Genomic DNA, 25,656 nt, shown 5'->3' on the forward strand with positions numbered 1-25,656 from the left:
TCAATAAGATTCTCCAACATTCCCATTAGCATTTTGTTCTATACTAATGTATATAATGGACAATTGTATACTAAAGTTAAAGAAAAAAAGACTTTTCTGTCCTAAACACTTTTCTCTAGCATATAAAAAGATCCATAACTTCCTAAGCAACTTTTGTAGCCTACATAGCCGTAGACTGTAATAGTCTGTGGACCTCTGGAAAATTCCAGGGAGTAGGTTTGAGTTAAAATCTATAAACTTGTTTTTGGTTAAAAAATAAATGGTGGCTCTTAAAATAACCTTTTTTGTTGATTTGTTTGTGTTTTTATATACTGACCTAACAAATGTTACACTGCATGTAAAAAAGGTAGCAGGCGCTCCTCTCCAGAAAGAACATGGCATGATAACCTGTTCTGAGATGAGAGTTTGCAGCACACGCTTTTTGGTCACTGTACCTTTCACAGATGGGAAATATCCATTTGCATATCAGTCTTTGTCCCGCCCAGATGGGCAGTCCAGCACCGAAATGCTATGGCAATTCCTCTCTGAACAAGAGTACCACCAGCAACCCCATACACGTGTTTCAGCCTTGTTGGGCCTCATCAGTGAGGTGAAGCTGTGCCTCTCTGAGCACAGTGAGCAGGGAGTCCACGTCTGGTTGCCCCCAGGTAACTCAGGGTGACCAACCCCAAGTTCCTTGCAAATATGTAAAAAAGGTAGCAGGCGCTCCTCTCCAGAAAGAACATGGCATGATAACCTGTTCTGAGATGAGAGTTTGCAGCACACGCTTTTTGCTCACTGTACCTTTCACAGATGGGAAATATCCATTTGCATATCAGTCTTTGACCCGCCCACATGGGCAGTCCAGCACCGAAATGCTATGGCAATTCCTCTCTGAACAAGAGTACCACCAGCAACCCCATACACGTGTTTCAGCCTTGTTGGGCCTCATCAGTGAGGTGAAGCTGTGCCTCTCTGAGCACAGTGAGCAGGGAGTCCACGTCTGGTTGCCCCCAGGTAACTCAGGGTGACCAACCCCAAGTTCCTTGCAAATATGTAAAAAAGGTAGCAGGCGCTCCTCTCCAGAAAGAACATGGCATGATAACCTGTTCTGAGATGAGAGTTTGCAGCACATGCTTTTTGCTCACTGTACCTTTCCATTTGCATATCAGTCTTTGTCCCGCCCACATGGGTAGTCCAGCACCGAAATGCTATGGCAATTCCTCTCTGAACAAGATTACCACCAACAACCCCATACACGTGTTTCAGCCTTGTTGGGCCTCATCAGTGAGGTGAAGCTGTGCCTCTCTGAGCACAGTGAGCAGGGAGTCCACGTCTGGTTGCCCCCAGGTAACTCAGGGTGACCAACCCCAAGTTCCTTGTAAATATGTAAAAAAGGTAGCAGGCGCTCCTCTCCAGAAAGAACATGGCATGATAACCTGTTCTGAGATGAGAGTTTGCAGCACACGCTTTTTGCTCACTGTACCTTTCACAGATGGGAAATATCCATTTGCATATCAGTCTTTGTCCCGCCCACATGGGCAGTCCAGCACCGAAATGCTATGGCAATTCCTCTCTGAACAAGAGTACCTACAGCAACCCCATACACGTGTTTCAGCCTTGTTGGGCCTCATCAGTGAGGTGAAGCTGTGCCTCTCTGAACACAGTGAGCAGGGAGTCCACGTCTGGTTGCCCCCAGGTAACTCAGGGTGACCAACCCCAAGTTCCTTGTAAATATGTAAAAAAAGGTAGCAGGCACTCCTCTCCAGAAAGAACATGGCATGATAACCTGTTCTGAGATGAGAGTTTGCAGAACACGCTTTTTGCTCACTGTACCTTTCACAGTTGGGAAATATCCATTTGCATATCAGTCTTTGTCCCGCCCACATGGGCAGTCCAGCACCGAAATGCTATGGCAATTCCTCTCTGAACAAGATTACCACCAGCAACCCCATACACGTGTTTCAGCCTTGTTGGGCCTCATCAGTGAGGTGAAGCTGTGCCTCTCTGAGCACAGTGAACAGGGAGTCCACGTCTGGTTGCCCCAAGGTAACTCAGGGTGACCAACCCCAAGTTCCTTGCAAATATGTAAAAAAGGTAGCAGGCGCTCCTCTCCAGAAAGAACATGGCATGATAACCTGTTCTGAGATGAGAGTTTGCAGCACACGCTTTTTGCTCACTGTACCTTTCACAGATGGGAAATATCCATTTGCATATCAATCTCTGACCCGCCCACATGGGCAGTCCAGCACCGAAATGCTATGGCAATTCCTCTCTGAACAAGAGTACCACCAGCAACCCCATACAAGTGTTTCAGCCTTGTTGGGCCTCATCAGAGAGGTGAAGCTGTGCCTCTCTGAGCACAGTGAGCAGGGAGTCCATGTCTGGTTGCCCCCAGGTAACTCAGGGTCACCAACCCCAAGTTCCTTGCAAATATGTAAAAAAGGTAGCAGGCGCTCCTCTCCAGAAAGAACATGGCATGATAACCTGTTCTGAGATGAGAGTTTGCAGCACACGCTTTTTGCTCACTGTACCTTTCACAGATGGGAAATATCCATTTGCATATCAGTCTCTGTCCCGCTCACATGGGCAGTCCAGCACCGAAATGCTATGGCAATTCCTCTCTGAACAAGAGTACCACCAGCAACCCCATACACGTGTTTCAGCCTTGTTGGGCCTCATCAGTGAGGTGAAGCTGTGCCTCTCTGAGCACAGTGAGCAGGGAGTCCATGTCTGGTTGCCCCCAGGTAACTCAGGGTGATCAACCCCAAGTTCCTTGCAAATATGTAAAAAAGGTAGCAGGCGCTCCTCTCCAGAAAGAACATGGCATGATAACCTGTTCTGAGATGAGAGTTTGCAGCACACGCTTTTTGCTCACTGTACCTTTCACAGATGGGAAATATCCATTTGCATATCAGTCTTTGTTCCGCCCACATGGGCAGTCCAGCACCGAAATGCTATGGCAATTCCTCTCTGAACAAGAATACCACCAGCAACCCCATACACGTGTTTCAGCCTTGTTGGGCCTCATCAGTGAGGTGAAGCTGTGCCTCTCTGAGCACAGTGAGCAGGGAGTCCACGTCTGGTTGCCCCCAGGTAACTCAGGGTGACCAACCCCAAGTTCCTTGCAAATATGTAAAAAAGGTAGCAGGCGCTCCTCTCCAGAAAGAACATGGCATGATAACCTGTTCTGAGATGAGAGTTTGCCGCACACGCTTTTTGCTCACTGTACCTTTCACAGATGGGAAATATCCATTTGCATATCAGTCTTTGTCCCGCCCACATGGGCAGTCCAGCACCGAAATGCTATGGCAATTCCTTTCTGAACAAGATTACCACCAACAACCCCATACACGTGTTTCAGCCTTGTTGGGCCTCATCAGTGAGGTGAAGCTGTGCCTCTCTGAGCACAGTGAGCAGGGAGTCCACTTCTGGTTACCCCCAGGTAACTCAGGGTGACCAACCCCAAGTTCCTTGTAAATATGTAAAAAAGGTAGCAGGCACTCCTCTCCAGAAAGAACATGGCATGATAACCTGTTCTGAGATGAGAGTTTGCAGCACACGCTTTTTGCTCACTGTACCTTTCACAGATGGGAAATACCCATTTGCATATCAGTCTTTGTCCCGCCCACATGGGCAGTCCAGCACTGAAATGCTATGGCAATTCCTCTCTGAACAAGAGTACCACCAGCAACCCCATACACGTGTTTCAGCCTTGTTGGGCCTCATCAGTGAGGTGAAGCTGTGCCTCTCTGAGCACAGTGAGCAGGGAGTCCACGTCTGGTTGCCCCCAGGTAACTCAGGGTGACCAACCCCAAGTTCCTTGTAAATATGTAAAAAAAGGTAGCAGGCACTCCTCTCCAGAAAGAACATGGCATGATAACCTGTTCTGAGATGAGAGTTTGCAGAACACGCTTTTTGCTCACTGTACCTTTCACAGTTGGGAAATATCCATTTGCATATCAGTCTTTGTCCCGCCCACATGGGCAGTCCAGCACCGAAATGCTATGGCAATTCCTCTCTGAACAAGAGTACCACCAGCAACCCCTTAGAGAGGCATCAGCTTCACCTCACTGATGATCCCCAACAAGGGTGAAACACGTGTATGGGATTGCTGGTGGTACTCTCGTTCAGGTTGGAATTGCCATTTCATTTCGGTGCTGGACTGCCCCTGGGCAGGACAAAGACTGATATGCAAATGGATATTTCCCATCTGTGAAAGGCACAGTGAGTAAAAGCAGTGGCTGCGAACCAGGGGAGTTGCTAGGTCTGGAAAAGACCCAGGGCTAAACTGATGTCAGAACTGTTGGGACTGGGGGCTAGCTAGTCTTTTGGCTGTAGCTCCTGAGATTCTATCCGGGGCTACAACCAAAAGATCAGGCGCTATAGCTCCCTTAGCCCCCCCCTAGCAACGCCCCTGCTGCGAACTCTCAAGTGGTTAATAACCACTGAACAGGTTATCAAGTCTGTTCTTTTGAGAGAGGGGCGCCCGCTACTTCTGCAAAACTATTTTTCAAGGAACCTGGGATTGGTAACCCTAGATCTCCTGGGGGCAACCAGACGTGGTCTCCCTCTCACTGTGCTTAGAGAGGCATCAGCTTCACCTCACTGATGATCCCCAACAAGGGTGAAACACGTGTATGGGGTTGCTGCTGGTACTCTCGTTCAGGTTGGAATTGCCATTGCATTTCGGTGCTGGGCTGCCCCTGGGCAGGACAAAGACTGATATGCAAATGGATATTTCCCATCTGTGAAAGGCACAGTGAGTAAAAGCAGTGGCTGCGAACTCTCAAGTGGTTAATAACCACTGAACAGGTTATCAAGTCTGTTCTTTCGAGAGAGGGGCGCCCGCTACTTCTGCAAAACTATTTTTCAAGGAACCTGGGATTGGTAACCCTAGGTCTCCTGGGGGCTACCAGACGTGGTCTCCCTCTCACTGTGCTTAGAGAGGCATCAGCTTCACCTCACTGATGATCCCCAACAAGGGTGAAACACGTGTATTGGGTTGCTGGTGGTACTCTCGTTCAGGTTGGAATTGCCATTGCATTTCGGTGCTGGACTGCCCCTGGGCAGGACAAAGACTGATATGCAAATGGATATTTCCCATCTGTGAAAGGCAAAGTGAGTAAAAGCAGTGGCTGCGAACTCTCAAGTGGTTAATAACCACTGAACAGGTTATCAAGTCTGTTCTTTCGAGAGAGGGGCGCCCGCTACTTCTGCAAAACTATTTTTCAAGGAACCTGGGATTGGTAACCCTAGGTCTCCTGGGGGCAACCAAACGTGGTCTCACTCTCACTGTGCTTAGAGAGGCATCAGCTTCACCTCACTGATGATCCCCAACAAAGGTGAAACACGTGTATGGGGTTGCTGGTGGTACTCTCGTTCAGCTTGGAATTGCCATTGCATTTCGGTGCTGGACTGCCTCTGGGCAGGACAAAGACTGATATGCAAATGGATATTTCCCATCTGTGAAAGGCACAGTGAGTAAAAGCAGTGGCTGCGAACTCTCAAGTGGTTAATAACCACTGAACAGGTTATCAAGTCTGTTCTTTCGAGAGAGGGGCGCCTGCTACTTCTGCAAAAAAAAAAAAAATGTTACACTGTACTTAATTGTTTTTTTGTAACTTTCACAAAAACTGCTTCTAACTTTTTTTCTGTTTTTGCTTTTTATTTACTACAGCTACAAACAAATATTTCAATATATATGTTATGTGTTCACATAAACTGTTTCAATGCATTCTGAGCATTGGAAAAAAAAATCTTATTTCCAACATCAGTCAAATGAACTCTATCTCTTTGAAAAATATTCACGCCATCAAACTTATTTTAATTGTGGAAAATGTCATTCCAACATCATGTACATTCTTCCTGTTTTTTTCAATTTGTGGACAAAACAAGTTAGAACGTTTCCACATTTGCCTTAGAGTTATCTGAGAAATAATGATCTTCGAATCTGGAAACAGTTCCAACTCTGTAAATGTGTCCTTCATCGCAAACTGTAAGGATATTCCAGTCACATAGCCCAAACTGTTGCCTGCACAGTGAACTATAATGATGTCTGAATGCTTCAAAGTAACCATACTTGTCACGACCCTCAGCCCTGATCCCCACTGGCAGACCCATTGGCCAGGTGGAATCATACTTCGGATCACAAATAAGGCCGGGCATCCGCTTCACAGGCCCTCTTGGGGCCAGTCCTGGCGTCTTTGGCGCCAGGCTCATAAATAGGGAAAGTCTTCAGTTAAGGAAACTACTTTATTCAGGCTTTCAGCCAACATGGAGGCATCCACATAGCTTGATTCCTAGAACCAAGCTATGCGGTGTAGTGTTTTGGGTGTGGTGGCCTAGGGACTACTTTACCTGGACTACTTTTCAGAGGCTATTTAAACCACACCCGAACAAGACAACACGTTTCGCGTTACTTTGCTACTAGCAACGTGACGCTCACCGTGTCCAGCTTCTCACGAGCCTGGCAAGATCCGGACCTGCAGAAAACAACAAATAACATCGCTAGCAGCAGAATCTTACCTGCAATCTCCACCCTTCACTGTTCACAGCTCCGGGGCAGCTTCGTGTGGATGGTTCGCCACCTGGATCGAAGGACCTGAGAAAGGAAGAAAGACATCATTAAAGAAGGTAGTAGAGACATTTCAACCACAAATTGCTTAGAGACTTACCTGGCTGGTGGTTGTTCGACCGGTATAGCTCCGGAACTCCATCCGCGCTGGGAGCACACCGCAACCTACGAAAAAGAGAAAACACAGGTCAGTGAAGACAAGACTTCGACGTGCTGCGCAAAGCGCCTACTTACCTCATCACAGCGCTATTGTGCGCCATCATTTATCGGCGACAACCATCCTACCCAGTTCACCAAGCGGACGCCCCGCACACCAAAGGGAGATAAAAAGAGACATTATCAAACAGAGAAAAGGCATACAAGAATAACACTCCATAAACCACAATAAGACCTACCTGAAAGACATTACTTGGGCCGCTGGCAGTGAAGTAACTGGACCGCACGCGCCCACGAAAGACAACGCGCCCCTGCCCAGAAAGCAGGACGGAGAGCCCACCAACTTCAATAACAAGGTGAGAAGAGAACCCGGAGGGGCTGAGATTACAGGGAGGTGGGAAGGCTTACATTGGCTGTCCAGTCCTAAACATAGTCTTCATTTCCAGGTGGAATTCCACCGAGAACCGCACCAGAGAATCATTGAAAAGGGCACCAACGACCAACTGGCTGGTTGGCGTCCCCGTGGATACCAGGTGAGCGTAACAGAACGCGAAGCCTCACATAAATAATCCACCTGGGCGCCATGGAAACATTGGAAATCAACCAATTGGCCCAATTGTTGGGGGACCTTCGTGCCAAGGTTCATTCAGCCCGACAAGAGACTAATGCACTCCGAAGAGACCTAATAGTGACCAAGGATCGCACAGAGGAAATCGGCAGACAGTTCTTGCAATCGCAGGCAGGTCAGACTCCTCTGCCTGGGGGAAATCCACTGATGCAAAATCCTATCTCACCATCTTATACCCCCACACCAGTACAGATCACGCTGCCTCGAACAGTTCCCCAGGCACCACCAGAAAGGTTTTCGGGCGACCCACGGAAGTATGCAGCATTCATAAATCAGTGTCGCCTTCATTTCCTTTGTCGCCCTGGGGCATTTCCAAATGACCAAGCTCGGGAAGCTTTCGTCCTATCATACTTGAGTGGAGGCGCAGCAGATTGATCGGTGCCGTTGGTGACCCATAATGATCCATTGTTACAAGACTATGGGGGGTTCCAGAGAGAAATGGAAAAACTGTTTGCTCGCCATACCCAGGAACAAGCAGTGGATAACAAACTCTTATCCCTCCGGCAGGGGAACCAGGACTTGTTAACATACATTGCTACTTTCAATAGACTGGTTGCTGAATCCAGGTGGCCAGAAAACAAAAGAACCACGTTATTCCATTGAGGCTTACGAGGCGAATTAAAGGACATCTTGGCCGAGGTAGTCGATCCCGCCAGAGACTGTACCGTATTCATAAATTTGGTAGTGCAGCTGGACCATCGGTTGCAGGACCGAAAAGCAGACCGGTCCGAAGCGGACTCTCGAGTAGTTTATGTTCGGTCTAGAGACACTACACCACGGGGGCCAGACAACGCCGTAAAACTTATGCAGATCGGAGGAATACGACCCCCACTAACAAAACAAGAGCGGGATAAAAGAAGACAACAGCATCTTTGTTTGTATTGTGGAAAACCAGGACATTTTCTGAAAGACTGCCCATTAAAACCCCCAAGGAGGACAGTCGTGGCCACGGAAAAGGATGAAGTTAAGGAATCGGAAAACTACTAAGCTCGGCAACCATAGAGGTCAGTTTTTCGAGTGATAAGAAAAAGAGCCACTGACCTCACTCTTTGCAATACCTGTGATCTTAATAAACCACCAACAATCGTCAAAGATGCATGCCGTAGAAGCATACATCGACAGCGGAGCATTGGGAATTATATAGATCTAGAGTTAGCAGCAGAGATGGGGCTCCCTTTGTGTTCTAAGTCTACCAGGGACAAGGTGACTACCGTAGATGGGACAGAAAATTGTCTCCGGACCAGTAACCCAGTGCACAGCTGCAGTAACCTTGCTGTGCCAGGATGGACATCGGGAGTGTATTTCGTTCGATCTCATTAAGGCGCCTCAGTTCCGGTTAATACTAGGGATGCCATGGTTGGTTGCTCACAACCCTTTGATAGACTGGTTGGCATGGAAATTAACCTTCTCTGGCAACTGCTCCCTGGCCTGCTACTCTCCTGAACCGGAACCCGACTCCTGTATCTCCAAGACTCCCAATACTGTAGCATCTACCCTAGGAGTAACTAATACCTTGCCAGATGAATATCATGACTTTCAGGACGTATTCCAAAAAGACCAGGCTAACACATTGCCGCCGCATAGGCCTTATGATTGTCAAATTGACCTTATTCCTGGGGCACAAATCCCTTGTGGCAGGGTCTACGCTCTCACCGAACCAGAAAACCTTCACCTGAAATCCTATTTGGACCAGTACCTGATAAACGGATTTATCCGCCCATCTAAGTCCCCGGCAGCCAGTCCTTTGTTCTTCGTACCGAAAAAAGAAGGGGACTTGAGGACCTGTATTGATTACCGCGCAATAAACCAGATCACCGTGAAGAACCGCTATCCCTTACCCCTTATCCCGGAAATGCTAGACCACGTCAAAAATGCCCCATTTTATACCAAACTAGACCTTCGGGGAGCATACCACCTGGTCCGGGTCAGAAGCGGAGATGAGTGGAAAACCGCTTTCCGTACCAAATATGGCTTGTTTGAATATCAAGTCATGCCTTTTGGCTTGTGCAACGCTCCTGCAGCTTTTCAATATTTCATGAATGACATCTTGAGAGAACTGATTGACATTTGCGCCTTAGTGTACATAGATGATATCTTGGTGTACTCAGCCTCAAAACAAGACCATATCAGGCACGTTTGTTCAGTCCTCACCAAGCTTCCCCAACATCGTTTGTATGCAAAGCTGGAGAAATGTTTTTTTCACGTCACCGAAGTAGAATTTCTTGGTTTCATTCTCTCGCCAAAAGGCATCAGAATGGACGTACATAAGGTTGACGCTATTCTAAAATGGCCATCACCAACATCTCTGAAAGGGATACAGAGAATGCTAGGCTTTGCAAACTTTTACCTCCGATTTATCCCAGACTCCTCTCAGGTTGTGCACCCGATCACAGTACTGCTACGAAAAAGCAATAAAAAGTTGCTTAGACCGAGGAAGCAGAAAGAGCCTTTCAGGAACTGAAACGACGATTCATCTCCGCTCCAATCCTGCGGCACCCTTGTCCAAACCTCCCTTATGTCGTAGAAACTGATGCTCCCAGTATGGCAATGGGAGCGGTCCTTTCACAGAGGGACCCACAAACTGACCAGCTGCATCCTGTGGCCTTCTGGTCAAAAAGTTCTCACCCCCAGAAATTAATTACGCTATCACGGACAAAGAACTCCTGGCCATTAAGTCTGCTTTCAAGGTGTGGCAACACTATCTTCTGGGAGCTAGACACACCATTACAGTGATCACAGACCACCCGAACCTGCAATATCTCAAAACAGCCAAAGCCCAGTCCTCACGCCAGTTACTGTGGGCCCTCTTCTTCCCCGAATATGACTATGTGATACCATTTCTACCAGGGGTCAAAAATGGAAAAGCTGACGCTTTATCTTGAATGGGCATTGATGAAACAGTGTATACAACCCCGGTACCCATCAAACCAGAAGACAAACTCTTGGGTATCACAACAACCTTATCACAAGCATAATTACAAAATGAAATTCGACAGTCAATGAACCCAGATGCTTTCCTCGCATGGCAAACTCAAGGAGAACAATATTGCATCAAGGATCAGTTACCTTTTTTTAGGGACCGGCAATATGTACCCAAGAAGGAGTTATAACAGCATATCATTTCAGATTATCATGACTCTCTGATCGAAGGTCACCCTGGAATCGCTAAAACCTTAGCTAAGGTGAAAAAGAACTTTTGGTTGCCAACCTGGCGTAAGGACATTGTCCAGTATGTTCAGTCCTGCGGTGTCTGTGCACAAAATAAATCACAGAAACAGAAACCATCAGGTCTCCTACAACCACTGGACATCCCACCCGCTCCATTTCACACTCTCTCCCTTGACTTCATCACTGATCTGCCACCTAGTCAAGGCTTTAACACCACTCTTGTAATCGTGGATTTGTTCTCTAAAATGGCACATTTTATTCCTCTTAAGCGCCTCCCGGACGCATTCACCTTAGCAGCAGAATTTCTGGAAAATATTGTCAAGCTACATGGTTTCCCACCAGTTATGGTCTCCTGATCGAGGCAGCCAGTTTGTATCAAATCTTTGGAGAAAATGTTGCGCAATGGCACAGATTGATGTCCGCCTATCTACCAGTCACCACCCCCAAACGGACGGCCAAACCGAGAGCACCAACCAGACTCTCGAGCAGTATTTACGGTGCATGCTGCATCATGAATTGAGAGATTGGAAGGACTTACTTTGGATAGCCGAGTACGCATATAACAATTCCGTACATTCTAGCACGGGACAAACACCTTTTTACACCCTGTATGGCAGACATCCACATACCTCAGAACTCGACCTTCCTGCCAGCTTGGAAAGGCCTGCAGTAAAGACTCTTCACACAACCATCACTCAGGCGTTCAAAAAGGTGAAGGAACATCTTATTCATGCTAAAGAAAAACAAAAGCACTTCGCCGACCAGCATCGGAAAAAGGCCCCAGACTATCAAGTGGGAGACAAGGTTTGGTTAGCCGCCAAATATGTACCCATCAAAGGGACCTGAACCTTCCATCCTCGATATTTAGGACCCTATACCATCAAGGCAATTATTAACCCAGCAGCCGTCAAATTGGATTTACCACCTAACCTACAAATCCATCAAGTATTCCATGTATCCCTCTTAAAACCAATGCAACCTGGTACACGAGTCAAGACACCACCTAAACCCATACTTATTGATGGAGAACCAGAATTCGAAGTCAAAGGAATCCTGGACTCTAAATATTCTAGAGCCAAGTTATATTATCTCGTCCACTGGAAGGGATTTGGACCCCAAGATAGATCCTGGGAGCCCAGTGAGAATATCCATGCACCACGTCTGATCAGGAAGTTTCATCGGAACTTCCCAACTAAGCCTGGACCAGACAGGAGGAACACCTTGGGAGGGGCCTTGGGGGGGGGAGTGCTGTCACGACCCTCAGCCCTGATCCCCACTGGAACACCCATTGGCCAGATGGAATCAGACTTTGGATCGCAAATAAGGACTGGCATCCACTTCACAGGCCCTCTTGGGGCCAGTCCTGGTGTCTTTGGTGCCAGGCTCATAAATAGGGAAAGACATCAGTTAAGGGAACTACTTTATTCAGGCTTTCAGCCAACATGGAAGCATCCAGATAGCTTGATTCCTATAACCAAACTATGCGGTATAATGTTTTGGGTGTGGTGGCCTAGGGACTACTTTACCTGGACTACTTTGCAGAGGCCGAACAAGACAACAGGTGTCGCGTTACTTTGCTACTAGCAACGTGACGCTCACCGTGTCCAGCTTCTCATGAGCCTGGCAAGATCCAGACCTGCAGAAAAAAACAAAGAACATCGTTAGCAGCAGAATCTTACCTGCAATCTCCATCCTTCACTGTTCATAGCTCTGGGGCAGCTTCGTGTGGATGGTTCGCCACCTGGATCTATGGACCTGAGAAAGGAAGAAAGACATCATTAAAGAAGGTAGTAGAGACATTTCAACCACAAATTGCTTAGAGACTTACCTGGCTGGTGGTTGTTCGACCGGTATAGCTCCAGAAGTCCATCCGCGCTGGGAGCACACCGCAACCTACGAAAAAGAGAAAACACAGGTCAGTGAAGACAAGACTTTGCGGTGCTGCGCAAAGCACCTACTTACCGCATCTGTTACGCTCACCTGGCTCCCACAGAGGCGTCGATCGGAACTGGACAGCTGCGGTCTCCACCAATGTGACGCGTAGGGCCGAGATGACAGACTGGACTGGCCCACCTAGCTTCGTTTGCTTGGCCCGTAGGAATATTCTTCTGCAAATGGAGAAAGGGCATTAACCACCCATGGAGTTGAGCGTAAATCCCCCCACCCCCGATGTTCTCCCCACAGATCACCTTTGATGTCCCCTCTTATAGTCTCACCTGATGGTTTGAAAAGATGAGCTCTCCATCCTGCATTGAGCACAGGGGCGCATTGATAACCAGTTGCTTCACTGGCTCGAAGGAATTGGTGAGATCCAGAACAATATTGACTCCGAGATTCCCGGCAAGACGCCGTAAGTATAAAGTTTGTAAGACTTCAAATGCCTGACTTTCACTCTTGTCCGATTCCTTGCAGCTTGCAGCTTGACCCTAATGAAAAGTTCTTCCTGGCAACCGGTAGTATTCTGGTAAGGATTTGTATTTTCCAACACAGTTCGATAAAATACTGTCAATATGTAACCTGCTGCTTTCTCCCTTATTCAGGCGCTGAGAGAAAGTATGACGTCTCAGGGAATAATACCTCCGGCAGTAAAATCAGGTAAGTCTATTGTGGTGAGGAGGGTTCCCATTGTTAATCCCTTTGTTTCACCTTGCTGTCCTTTTGTTTCCCCTTAGGGGCCGGGGTTCGGTGAAGATGCAGTGGAAGCTGCGCCGACCCGTGAAGAGGAATAGTACCCCGGTGGTAAACTCAGGTAAGTCTATGGGGGTAACTAATATTCCTCTGTGTATTCCCTTGGCTCACCTTGCTGTTCTTGTCTTCTCCTTAGGTGCCGGAGTGCGGCGGGAACATGCAGGAGGATGCGGTGAAATGTGAAGATGCTGCGAAGGCCGGTGAGTTCAGCGCGGCGCTGCAGCAGGCGAGGCGACGCACATAAAATAACTTCTTTCTTCCAGCTCGAAGGCGTGATGGATCGGGAATTCAGGTAAGGATAAAAGGTATTGCTCTTGTTCTAACCTTTTCTCCTTCTTTCTTCCTTTTTCTAGGAGCTCCAAACTCGAGGCGGGCGTGGCAGAAGGCTGGATGCAGACTTGCAGGCACGGTGAGCGTTACGCTGCTGGATGCAGAATAACGCGAAGCGTGTGCTGCTCTTCGGGTGTGGTTTAAATAGCCTCCAACGTAGTCCCAGGTAAGTATTCCTCCCCAGCCCCGTCCGAGTAAAAAAATAGTCCCTAAGTAAAGTAGTCCCTTCCAAGCCTCTTTTGGCTTGGAGCTCTTGCAGCATGATCTGCATCAGGTAAGTTTGCAGCATGGTCTGCATCAGGTAAGTTTTAATCTATGAGCCTGGCGCCTGTGGGGCCAGGACTGAGTCTCCATATGAGCCTGGCGCCATAGGCGCCAGGACTGTACCCAAATAGCCCCTAGCAGGGGTTGTTGGGCTTGCTTAGGATAACTTGATGCCTGCTTCCGGGGTTGCTGGACTTGGTCTGGGTCCCCGGGGGTAGGCATCATGACAGCATCACAGCGCTATTGTGCGCCATCATTTACCAGCCAGAACCATCCTACCCAGTTTGCCAAGCGGACGCCCCGCGCACCTAAGGGAGATAAAATGAGACATTATCAAACAGAGTAAAGGCATGCAAGAATAACACTCCATAAACCGCAATAAGACCTACCTGAAAGACATTACTTGGGCCGCTGTCAGTGAAGTTACTGGACCGCACTCGCCCACGAAAGACAACATGCCCCTGACCAGAAAGCAGGACGGAGAGCCCACCAACTTCAATAACAAGGTGGGAAGAGAACCCGTAGGGGCTGAAATTACAGGGAGGTAGGAAGGCTTACCTTGGATGTCCAGCCCAAAACATAGTCTTCATTTCCAGGCGGAATTACACCGAGAACCGCACCAGAGAATCGTTGAAAAGGGCACCAATGACCAACTGGCTGGGTGGTGTCCCCGTGGATACCAGGTGAGCGTAACAATACTCTCACAAAATGGTAGCAGTTCCGCCCACTTCAATCCTCTAACTCCATACCAAGAAACTTAAAATTCTTCTTATCCAAGATTCTGTAACGCTTACCTGCACTCCTCAGGAGTGTAATGTCGCTCTCAGCCAGTGGATATGATACTTGGGCACTTTTAGGATTCTTCTCCTGTGTAAATGACAATAAATACAATAGAACTACTGTAATACCTCTTTTCTGGGGAAAATACTGTGTAGTAGTGTGCCTTTGGTTATCCCTCCCTTTCCACCTGTGTGTATGTTTTGTGGAGCTCTCCATCCTGTAGTCTACAGGGGCCCGTTGGTTTGAGAGCTCTTAACATTGAAGGCTGTGGACTTCAAAGGACTCTTGTCTTTAATAATGTCTTAGCATTTCCAAATTGTCTTGGGTAAGTATTTGAGACAAATATTATCGTTCGTTAATTTCAGAGTTGTCCCTACATTGGAGACATCTCGCTTTCTAATATTTTTCCTTATTTTACCAGGTTCTTGGATTTTGGAAAAAGTTTGTGGCTGCGGAATGACTGCGACTAAAACTCTGTATGAAGAAACGTTTAACACACTATGCGCAATAACTGTAGCCTTCAGGGAAGAGCTCGGAAATAACTGAGCGGTGAAAACTTGAAGACACTTCAGGTACGTAACTTATTTAAACGCCATCTTTCTTATTTCTATTAGGTTTGTTCGTTAATGAAATACATTTTGTTTTGCAGGTTTTTGGAAAGCTGTAGAAGAAATACCTTTGGAAGCTGCAGAGTCTGCTGAGGAAAACTTCTGTATGAAGGTACTGCGACCGCGAATGAAGACTGCTATGAAGAAGATGCTGCGGCTGTGAGGGAACTTCTGACAGAAGATGCTGCGGCTAAGAAACAATAGCTGACTGAAGAAATGCTTCAGAAATACTTTGGTTCGGTAAGTCTTTTCAATAACAATGGAATTCTGTTGTTTTCCTGTTGAAACTAATATCTTCGTCTTTTTCTTTTGATAGGTTCTGTGAGGAGAGACGCCGCAGACGCGAAGTGAGCGCTCCAGCGGAGGCAGGTGTTAAGTAACTCCCTCTGCAAAAGGCATAGAATGTGCTGTAAATTCTCTGTGGATCTGGCGGTGGCCATGTTTAATGTATGAAAACCAATGTAAGCTCTATGATAGCCTATAGGTGCAATACTATGAATGATACAAATGCCATTTGGGCCAAGCTTGTAGCCACTGTAAACCTTCTGGCTGATGTGATGTCCATTGCTTCCCCAGTATGCGTGAATGGGAACTGTGCTCTTTTAATGGGATCATGGCAGTGTTCCCCCCCAAGACCCCTCCCAAGGATGAACCCTCTGGCCCTGGCTTAGTAGGGTGGTTTTGATGAAACCTTTGAAGTAGTTTGGGGGCATTAATGTTTGAGCTAGGTTCCCAAGTCCTGTCCTGTGGACCAAACCCTTTCCAGTCTACCAAGTAGAATAATTTCTTTTTTACAATCTTGGAATCTAAAATTTCTTTTACTATGAATTCTGGTTCACCTTCTATGATTAGGGGCTTTGGTGGTGGTTGTAATCTGGTCCCTGGGCTCAGTGGCTTTATCAAGGAAACATGGAATACCGGATGAATTTGCATGTGGGATGGCAATTTTAATCTTACTGCTACTGGATTGACAATGGTTTGAACTGAAAATGGGCCTAGAAACCTGGGTTGGAATTTACGTGGGCCTTTAAGTGCAATGAATTTTGAAGACAACCATACTTTGTCTCCCATTTTATACTCTGGAGATTATCTTCGAAGTCTAACTGCACATTTCTTTTGGTTCTCCTTTGCTGTAGTCAAATGTCGTAGAACCTCTTCTCGTACTCTGGTAATGTTGTCATGAAGACTCTGTACTGCTGGCATCTCTAAGGATTCTGTGGGGTCGAAGGTGGAGGTCCGAGGATGTGAACCGTTAAGTATGTAGAACGGAGTATAGCCTGTGGAAGTGTGTTCAGAGTTATTATACGCATACTCTGCGATCCAAACGACATCCACCCATCAACAATCTATCTGGTGGAGAAGACATTGAAGGTATTTGTAAAATAGTAGGCTGTAGTCGGATGTAGGTTTAGCAATTTTAAGATTTATTGCGGTGTTAATTTAAACAACAGCTCTCCTTGTGCACATCAAACAGTATTAGTTTCATGAGGTTTGTTTCCGTGAAAGGGTTAATGCAGTCCAGAGTTCAAAAGAAGCTCCACTTGGCTTCTCCTCATCTTTAAAAGGGAAAATAAAGTCAACTTAATTCTTTTTCTCCACGGACTGACTCACCCTCTGTTCACTGGGTTAAGAAAACAAAAAGACAAAAATCCACATGGAAGGAACAGTCCTTGATTAATGGTTGACGGCTGGCGCTTCTCCTCAGCGGGTCCGCCTCTGATAGGGATCTCCCCTGTGCCTCTCACTGAGCCTTCTAGTACGCCCAGTCACAATCACCTTTCCATTCCTCTCTGGTCTCCGGCTCGGCTTGCAGCTGTAATCAGAAACACCTGGTGAGCTCTCTGTTACTGCATTTAAGCCCCTCTCTGCTCCTCCCCTCCCTTCAGTCTCCAGCCAGTTTTCCCTCCCATTCCCCACACCTGCAGGGCGTTTTCTTTCCTCAGTCCACCCAGTTTCATGCACTGTTTGACCCCACCCTGCATGTCTCTGGGGCCACCGATCTACATGCGGGCTGACTGCATTATACCAGTGCCAATCTCTGGTACACCTATTTCCATGCTGTATGATTGGGTTGTACCTATGCCGTTTTCCCTTTTTAATTCTATCTCTGCCCCCTCCTTGGTTTCGTTTCTCGTGGTGGTTTCTGGGACATGTAGTTTTCTTTTGATTTGCTGTGTAAACCTTTTGTTGGCTGGGTCTCATTACTAGAATAGGATCCTCCCTTGATTCTGTTGCCTCTTTGACCACCTCACATACCCCCCCCGGGAACTAGGCCGTTCGGGCATGTTCAAGGCCCTGGACAAGTAATCAGCTACTAGCTGATATTTTCCGGGTTTATGTACTGTAACAAAATGATAGGGTTGAAGGGTTAAAAACCACCTAAGGACCTTATGGTTTGAGTCTTTCTGGGTGGCTAGCCATCGAAGAGGGGCATGATCTGTAAAGATGGTAAACTTTCGACCTAGTAAATAATAACGAAGAGATTCAACGGCCCATTTTATCGCTAAACATTCTTTTTCTAAGGTGGAGTATGGTATCTCGTGTGGGAGGTGTTTTCTACTGATGAAGGCTATTGGGCAGAGGTCTTGTTCTGATCCTTGGGATAGCACGGCACCTAGACCACATCCTGATGCATCAGCCTGTAAATAGAAGGCTTTTGAGAAATCTGGGCAGTGTAGAACCGGTTGGGTTGATATTAGTTAAATTAAGTGGTGAAAAGCTTGCACAGCTTCTGGCTTGATTTGAAGTGGCCGGTTGGTTTTTAAGGCGTCTGTCAGTGGTGCTGCTATGGTAGAAAAATGCGGTATGAATCTTCTATAATACCCTACGAACCCTAGGAAGGCTCGGATCTCTTTTCGGGTTTCCGGTATCCGTAATTTTTTCAAAGCCTGTATTTTGTCGACCAATGGTGTGATTACTCCACCTCCTACAGAATAACCCAGATACTTGGTAGTTTTGGCTGCCAGCTTGGTTTTCTTGGGGTTGATATGCAGTCCTGCCTCTTGTAAGGACGTAATTACTTTGATTAGATGTTCTAAATGTTCCTTCCAGGTTTTACTAAAAATCACTATGTCATCCAAATACGCAGCTGCGTATAGTTCATGAGGTTTTAGTACCTTATCCATTAAGGCCTGAAAAGTGGCAGGAGCCCCGTGCAACCCAAATGCTAACACCGTAAACTGAAATAGACCTTGAGGTGTTGCAAAGGCTGTTTTCTCCTGATCCGCTGGGTTGAGCGGTATCTGCCAATATCCTTTGGTTAGGTCCAATGTACTCAAAAAGGATGCAGCCCCCAGTTTCTCTATTAGCTCATCTATTCGGGGCATAGGGTAGGCTTCATATCTGGAAATGGCGTTTAGTTGCCTAAAGTCCATACAGAATCGGGTGGTGCCATCCGGTTTGGGTACTAGTACCACCGGTGAACACCATGCGCTCTTTGAGGGAATAATGGTACCTAGTTTTAGCATGCTCTCTATTTCTTGTGCTATTTCCCCTCTTTTTGCTTCAGGGATTCTATAGGGTCAGAGGCGTATAATCTTGCCTGCCTCGGTTGGCATTGAGTGAGTAGCCATATGAGTCCTTCCAGGTAGACTCGAGAATGTCTTTGCTACAGGGCCCAGGGTGTCAAATAATTTAATTCTTTGGGTGTCGCTTAATTGTTCCCCCAAGCCCACATCTCGTAGGTTACCAGCCGAATGTGTAACCATTTGTTCCGGGACCGACATCTCTACTAGAGACGTACACAATATTGCTGAGTCTCTTTCTTTCCACAACTTGAGTAAATTAATGTGATAGTTCTGATGTTTGTTTTGTCTATCTGGTTGCTCCACCTCATAATTAACTGGACCCAACATCTTTGTTATACTATATGGGCCTTTCCATTGGGCGAGCATTTTGTTCGTGTGAGTGGGTAATAACACCAGCACTTTGTCTCCTATTTTAAGCGTCCTAGGTCTGCTTCCTTTGTCGTAATACTTCTCTTGCGTTTCTTGAGCTCGCCCCAGGTTTTCCTGAGCATAGTCACTGAGTTTTCCCAGGTGATCCCTTAGTTCATTCACATATTCCGTTAGGGTTGTTTCTTCCTGCTGTTCCCAAGTGTCCTTTAGTAATCCCAAGATAGATTTTGGCTGTCTCCCAAATAATAATTCAAATGGGGAATACCCTGTTGAGGATTGAGGTGTATCACGTAAAACCATCAATACCCATGGCAGTACTTTCTCCCACCCCAGACCAGTGGGGCTGGTTGCTCTTTTTATCATTTGTTTGATGGTTTTGTTATATCTTTCCACCAGCCCATCAGTCTGTGGATGGTACAACAAGGTCCTTAAATGGTTGATGCCAAGGGTCTTGCATACTTCTTTCATAACGTTTGACATAAAATTACGTCCTTGGTCTGTTACAATCTCCAGGGTAATCCCCACTCTAGCGAAATAGGGTAAAAGTACATCACATACTTGTTTGGCAGACATCCCTTTTAATGGAAATGCTTCTGGATATCTAGTGGCATAGTCCACTACCACTAGTATGAACCGGTATCCTCGGCTGGTAGGCTCCATTGGACCCACAATGTCTAGCCCTATCCTCTGAAATGGCTCTTTGATCAATGGCATTCTTTGTAAAGGTGCTCGTGCTGGAATATGGGGGCTTGTTTTCTGACATATATCACACTCTTGGCAATATTTGGTTATCTCAGCGTAAACTCCGGGCCAATAGAAATTTTGCAACACCCTTTTTATGGTCTTGTTCTCAGCTAGATGTCCCCCTGTGGTGTGGTCATGTGCCAGCTGAATCAGCCCTTTCCTGTAGGACTGGGGAACCAACAATTGCTCCTTCATTATGTTATCAGATCCTTGGGTTACTCGATAGATTAACCCCTGTTTCTCTTTAAAGTAGGGAGTAGGAGGTTGGACCCCACTAGTGTCTAGAGCTTGTTCCCTGGCCCTTTTTAATGTTTCATCCAGCCCTGTTTCTGTTTGAAATGAAGGCATATGGTCCCCCACCTTCCAGTCTATAATGGAAATGTCTTTATACGCTTCCTGATTCACTCGGTTTCTCCTTTTCTGGGCCTTAGATAATTTTTCCCGACTACATGCCCCCAATAGTTCTGTTTTTGAAAACGGGGCTTCTCTCAACCACCTATCGAATTCAGGTAGATCTGTTCCTATTAGCACCGGAGCGGGCAAGGTAGGAATAACGGCGGCTTTGATTGGCATCTCCTGCCCCTGTATTCCCAACACAATGTCTTTAGATGGATACCCTTTTACATCCCCATGCACGCACTTTATGTCAATGGTTCTCACCTGTTCGCTATCTTGCTCGCTCACATGGGGCTGTATGGCTGTCTGTCGGGCTTCAGCTGTCCATCATTGCTTGACGGGGATGTCCATCGACTGTGACCTCTATCACGTAAGGCAGTCGTTTCCTTCGGTATTCCTGCTCTTGTATGGATCCGATTTCCATTGGTTCAATTTTTGGTTTTTTGGAACAGAAACGCGCAATATGCCCCCACTCTCCACACTCAAAACATTGGGGTGCCTGTCCTTTGCTTAAGCCAGCCCCATTAGTGGGTCGGGTTTCGGCCTTGTTCCTGGGTTCGGTTCCTGGTCCTTTATAGGTTCCGATACGTACTTGGGAAGCTTCCACACTTGGTCTCAATTGGGTGGCCGGGAAAGGTCGGGTGCTCCCTGCCTTCTGATATGCTGTTGCCACGTCTATTGCCTCGGCCAGTGATAGATGGTGATGTTGCCTCACCCACCTCTGAATTGGTCCTGGTAAGGCATCGATGAACTGTTCCATCATTACTTTATCCTTAATCTGTCCTATTGTGGCTGTGCCTGTTTGCAGCCATTTTTCCGCCAAATCTTGTACTCTGTAGAACAATTGTCTTGGACTTTCACCTGGTTTCAATCGGGTTTCTCGAAACTTGAGCCTGTAGGATTCTTCATCCATGCCGAGTCTTTCCAAAACAGTTTTTTTAATCTCGGTATAAGGAGTGTCTCCGGTGGGGTTAGTCGCTTGGTATGCCCCCTGCATTACCCCTGTGCGCAAGGTAGCCAGATAGAAAGCCCATCTGTCCTGTGGCCATTGGGCTGCTCTAGCTATTCTCTCAAAATTTATGAAGAAAAAACTGGGGTCTTCTCCTACTTGGTATTTTTGTAATACCTTAGGCGGTATTACTGGATGCGTCCGGTTCGTGGCCACTGCTTCCCCCAGTATTCTTAAAGCTTCCCGTCCTTGCTCTTGGGCAGCACTTTGCACTTGTATGGCCTGTTGGAGGGCTTGTCTGTCCGCCTGCGCCTGGTGACTTTGCACTTGTTGCAGCTGCTGTTGCCCTTCTGCGTGTGCCTTTACCACAGCTTCCATGTCTTCTGCTTGGGCGTTCTCTTGAATCCCACCGCTGCCACCACTGTAAAATAGTAGGCTGTAGTCGGATGTAGGTTTAGCAATTTTAAGATTTATTGCGGTGTTAATTTAAACAACAGCTCTCCTTGTGCACATCAAACAGTATTAGTTTCATGAGGTTTGTTTCCGTGAAAGGGTTAATGCAGTCCAGAGTTCAAAAGAAGCTCCACTTGGCTTCTCCTCATCTTTAAAAGGGAAAATAAAGTCAACTTAATTCTTTTTCTCCACGGACTGACTCACCCTCTGTTCACTGGGTTAATAAAACAAAAAGACAAAAATCCACATGGAAGGAACAGTCCTTGATTAATGGTTGACGGCTGGCGCTTCTCCTCAGCGAGTCCGCCTCTGATAGGGATCTCCCCTGTGCCTCTCACTGAGCATTCTAGTACGCCCAGTCACAATCACCTTTCCATTCCTCTCTGGTCTCCGGCTCGGCTTGCAGCTGTAATCAGAAACACGTGGTGAGCTCTCTGTTACTGCATTTAAGCCCCTCTCTGCTCCTCCCCTCCCTTCAGTCTCCAGCCAGTTTTCCCTCCCATTCCCCACACCTGCAGGGCGTTTTCTTTCCTCAGTCCACCCAGTTTCATGCACTGTTTGACCCCACCCTGTATGTCTCTGGGGCCACCGATCTACATGCGGGCTGACTGCATTATACCAGTGCCAATCTCTGGTACACCTATTTCCATGCTGTATGATTGGGTTGTACCTATGCCGTTTTCCCTTTTTAATTCTGTCTCTGCCCCCTCCTTGGTTTCGTTTCTCGTGGTGGTTTCTGGGACATGTAGTTTTCTTTTGATTTGCTGTGTAAACCTTTTGTTGGCTGGGTCTCATTACTAGAATAGGATCCTCCCTTGATTCTGTTGCCTCTTTGACCACCTCACAGTATCGTTCAAGAGTCTGATTGGTTCTTTCTGTTTGACCGTCAGTCTGTGGATGGTGACTGGTAGATAGATGCACTTCAATTTCAGCCAACTCACAACATTTTCTCCAAAACTGAGATACAAATTGACTCCCTCCATCAGCGATCACTGTAGATGGAAATCCATAGAGATGTACAATTTGTTCCAGGAACCCCCTTGCTAAGACTGAGGAAGTAGGAAGCCCTTTAAGGGCAATGAAATGCGCCATCTTGGAGAATAAGTCCACCACTACAAGGATTGTGTTATACCCCGAACAAAGGGACAGCACCGTAATAAAGTCCATAGAAATGTTAAGCCATGGTGCTTGTGGGACGGGTAGCGGTTGAAGCAGTCCTGCGAGTCTCTGCTTTAAACTTTTATTTTGAGCACAAATACCACAGGTTTGAATGTAATCTATGATATCCTTGCACCAGGTTTGCCACCAGAAATGCCTTTTGATTTTGGCCGTGGTCTTAGCGATTCCAGGGTGGCCCTCCAATGTGACTCCATGGAAATCTGCCATAACTTTCTTTTGTAACTCCTGATTAGGTAGTTAAAGCCGACTCTGGAAATATGGTAATCCTTCTTGAAGGCAAAACCTAGGTCCTCTTGACTCCCAAGTCTCTAATTCTGAAGTGTTCATGTTAAGTAGAATTTGTGCCTTCTGAAGATCCAGTGACTCCCAGCACCTTCTTTTCTGGAATTATGTTTACAGGTTCTGCTGTACTTTGGATCTCTTCTCTCTCTTCAATCCTTGACAAGGCATCCGCTTTGCCATTACGTACCCCTGGGCGATAAGTGATAACAAAATCATATTCCACGAAAAATAACATCCAACACAGTTGTCGGGATGACTGAGCCTTTGCGTTGCGCAAATATTGCAGGTTGCGGGTGATCTGTGAAAACTGTGACAGTATGCCGGGCCCCTAACAAATAGTGTCTCCATTTTTTGAACTTGTGTTTGATTGTTAGTAATTCCTTATCTGTAATGCTGTAGTTTAATTCGGATGTTGAAAACTTCTTAGACCAAAAGGCCACTTGATGCAGTTGTCCGGTTTTGGCATCTTTCTGGGACAATACAGCTCCCATTGCTGCACTGGACGCATCGGTCTCCACTACAAATGGCAATTAGGGTTGTGGGTGTCTTAAAATGGGAGCGGCAGTACATTTTTTCTTTAATGTCTGGAAGGCCTCGTCTGCTTCCTTGGTCCACGAGAATGTCTTGTGCTTTCGCAGTAATGAAGTTATTGGGTGGACTAGATGTGAAAATCCTGCAACAAAGTGTCTGTAAAAATGTGCAAATCCTAAAAAACTTTGGACTCCTTTCACTGATGTAGGGGAAGGTCAATTTAGAACTGCATCAACTTTTCGTTATCCATTTGGATTCCTATAGGTGACAGGACGAATCCCAGAAATTCCATTGAGGTCGCATGGATGGAGGATTTTTCTAGTTTGACAAAGAGCTTGTGTTGCCGCAGTTTCTGGAGGACTGCTCTTACAATGGTTATGTGTTCTTGGACCGAGTTTGAATAAAAGAGAATGTCGTCTAGGTACACTACAGTGCAGACATCAGGCAATTCACATAAAACATCATTCATAAAATTCTGGAAAGCTGCTGGGGTGTTGCATAAGCCAAAGGGTATGATTTGGTACTCGTACAATCCGTATTTTGTGCAGAAAGCAGTCTTCCATTCATCTCCTTCTTTGATTCTCACTAAGTGGTAAGCTCCTCTAAGGTCTAATTTAGTAAAAATGTTGGCATCCTTAACTTATCCATTAACAATGGAATGAGCGGAAGGGGTACCGGTTCTTGATTGTAATCTGGTTGAGGGCACAGTAGTCTATGCAAGTACGAAGGTGCCCTTCTTTCTTGGGCACGAAAAACAGAGGAGACACCATGAGGGACTTTGCGGGCCGAATAAAACCATTGGCAAGGTCATTATCCAAATAAGTCTTCAAATTAATGTTTTCTTGTTAAGTTAGAGCATACATTCTGCTGCATGGGGTCTTTGAACAAGGGATCAAATCGATTTGACAATCATATGGCCGATGAGGTGGCAACACATTAGCCTGTTCTTCTTCGAACACTTCTTGAAAATCTTGATACTCTGGTGGAAGGGTTCCTATTAACCCTAAGGTGGGTGTCATGATGCATGTCCCCAGTCTTCAGGACCAAACCAGCCATCCCAAGTTGCAGGCTTCCATTGGGGCTTTAAAGACCACACAACGTTATCAGAGGCTTTCCTGGAGCCAGTCCTGGCACCTTTGGCACCAGGCTCATACTGTTTGACCACATGGAATGAGGCTCCAGTAAACATGGAGGCACATATAGCCCAGTCCTGAAGAACTGAGCTATGCAGTCTAGTTTCTAGGGTGTGTCTGGGCCTGGAACTATTTTACCAGGGACTACTTTACCTGGGCTATATAAACCACACTCAAAGAGCAGAACATGCTTTGCGTCATTCTGCACTCCAGCAGCGTAACACTCACCGTGCCAGCTCAGCTCCTGTTTAGCTGGACTTCAGCCACACCCTGTTATCTTCATCTGGAACCACGGACCATCAGCACCTGTCAAAAAAGGGAAAAACAAGAAGAAGAACAGTGGTTAAGTTCTTAACTGAGTTCTCTCTAACGCCGCTCCTGAAGACCACCGCACCTGCAGAAACGAGACAAGAAGGGAGAACGAAAACTTACCCGGAGGCATCAGTCATCTCCGGATTCCATCGAAGCGATCCACACGATCACTGCTCTGGAGCACCACTGCACCTGCAGAAAGGAGACAAGAAGGGAGAATGAAAACTTACCCGGAGGTATCAGTCATCTCAGGATTCCATCTAAGCGGTCTACACGGTCGCTGCTCCGGAGCATCACCACACCCGCAGAGGAAGGAAAAAGAGACACCAGGTTAGCCGCGCAATAGAAAAATACCCATTTTAAAATACATCTCGACGCCTCGCTCTCGCGCTAACACCCACCTGCATAAATATTGCTCAGCGCCGCATTTAGGAGTCAATTGCTTAACCTGGCATCTCCAAGACCGCTCCCGCAAAATAATAAGGACAATAGTGAAAGACTTACTTACAGAGTCATAGTTGGTCTGGATTCTACTTACAGGCCGTAGGATCAGTAACGGAACTAGATCCAGTGAAAGTGCCTTAGAACATTAAAGCGCCCCTG

The sequence above is a fragment of the Ambystoma mexicanum genome, chromosome 5q (genome assembly GCF_040938575.1).
Source record: "Ambystoma mexicanum isolate Mex_15411 chromosome 5q, UKY_AmexF1_1, whole genome shotgun sequence".
Taxonomy (NCBI): domain Eukaryota; kingdom Metazoa; phylum Chordata; class Amphibia; order Caudata; family Ambystomatidae; genus Ambystoma; species Ambystoma mexicanum.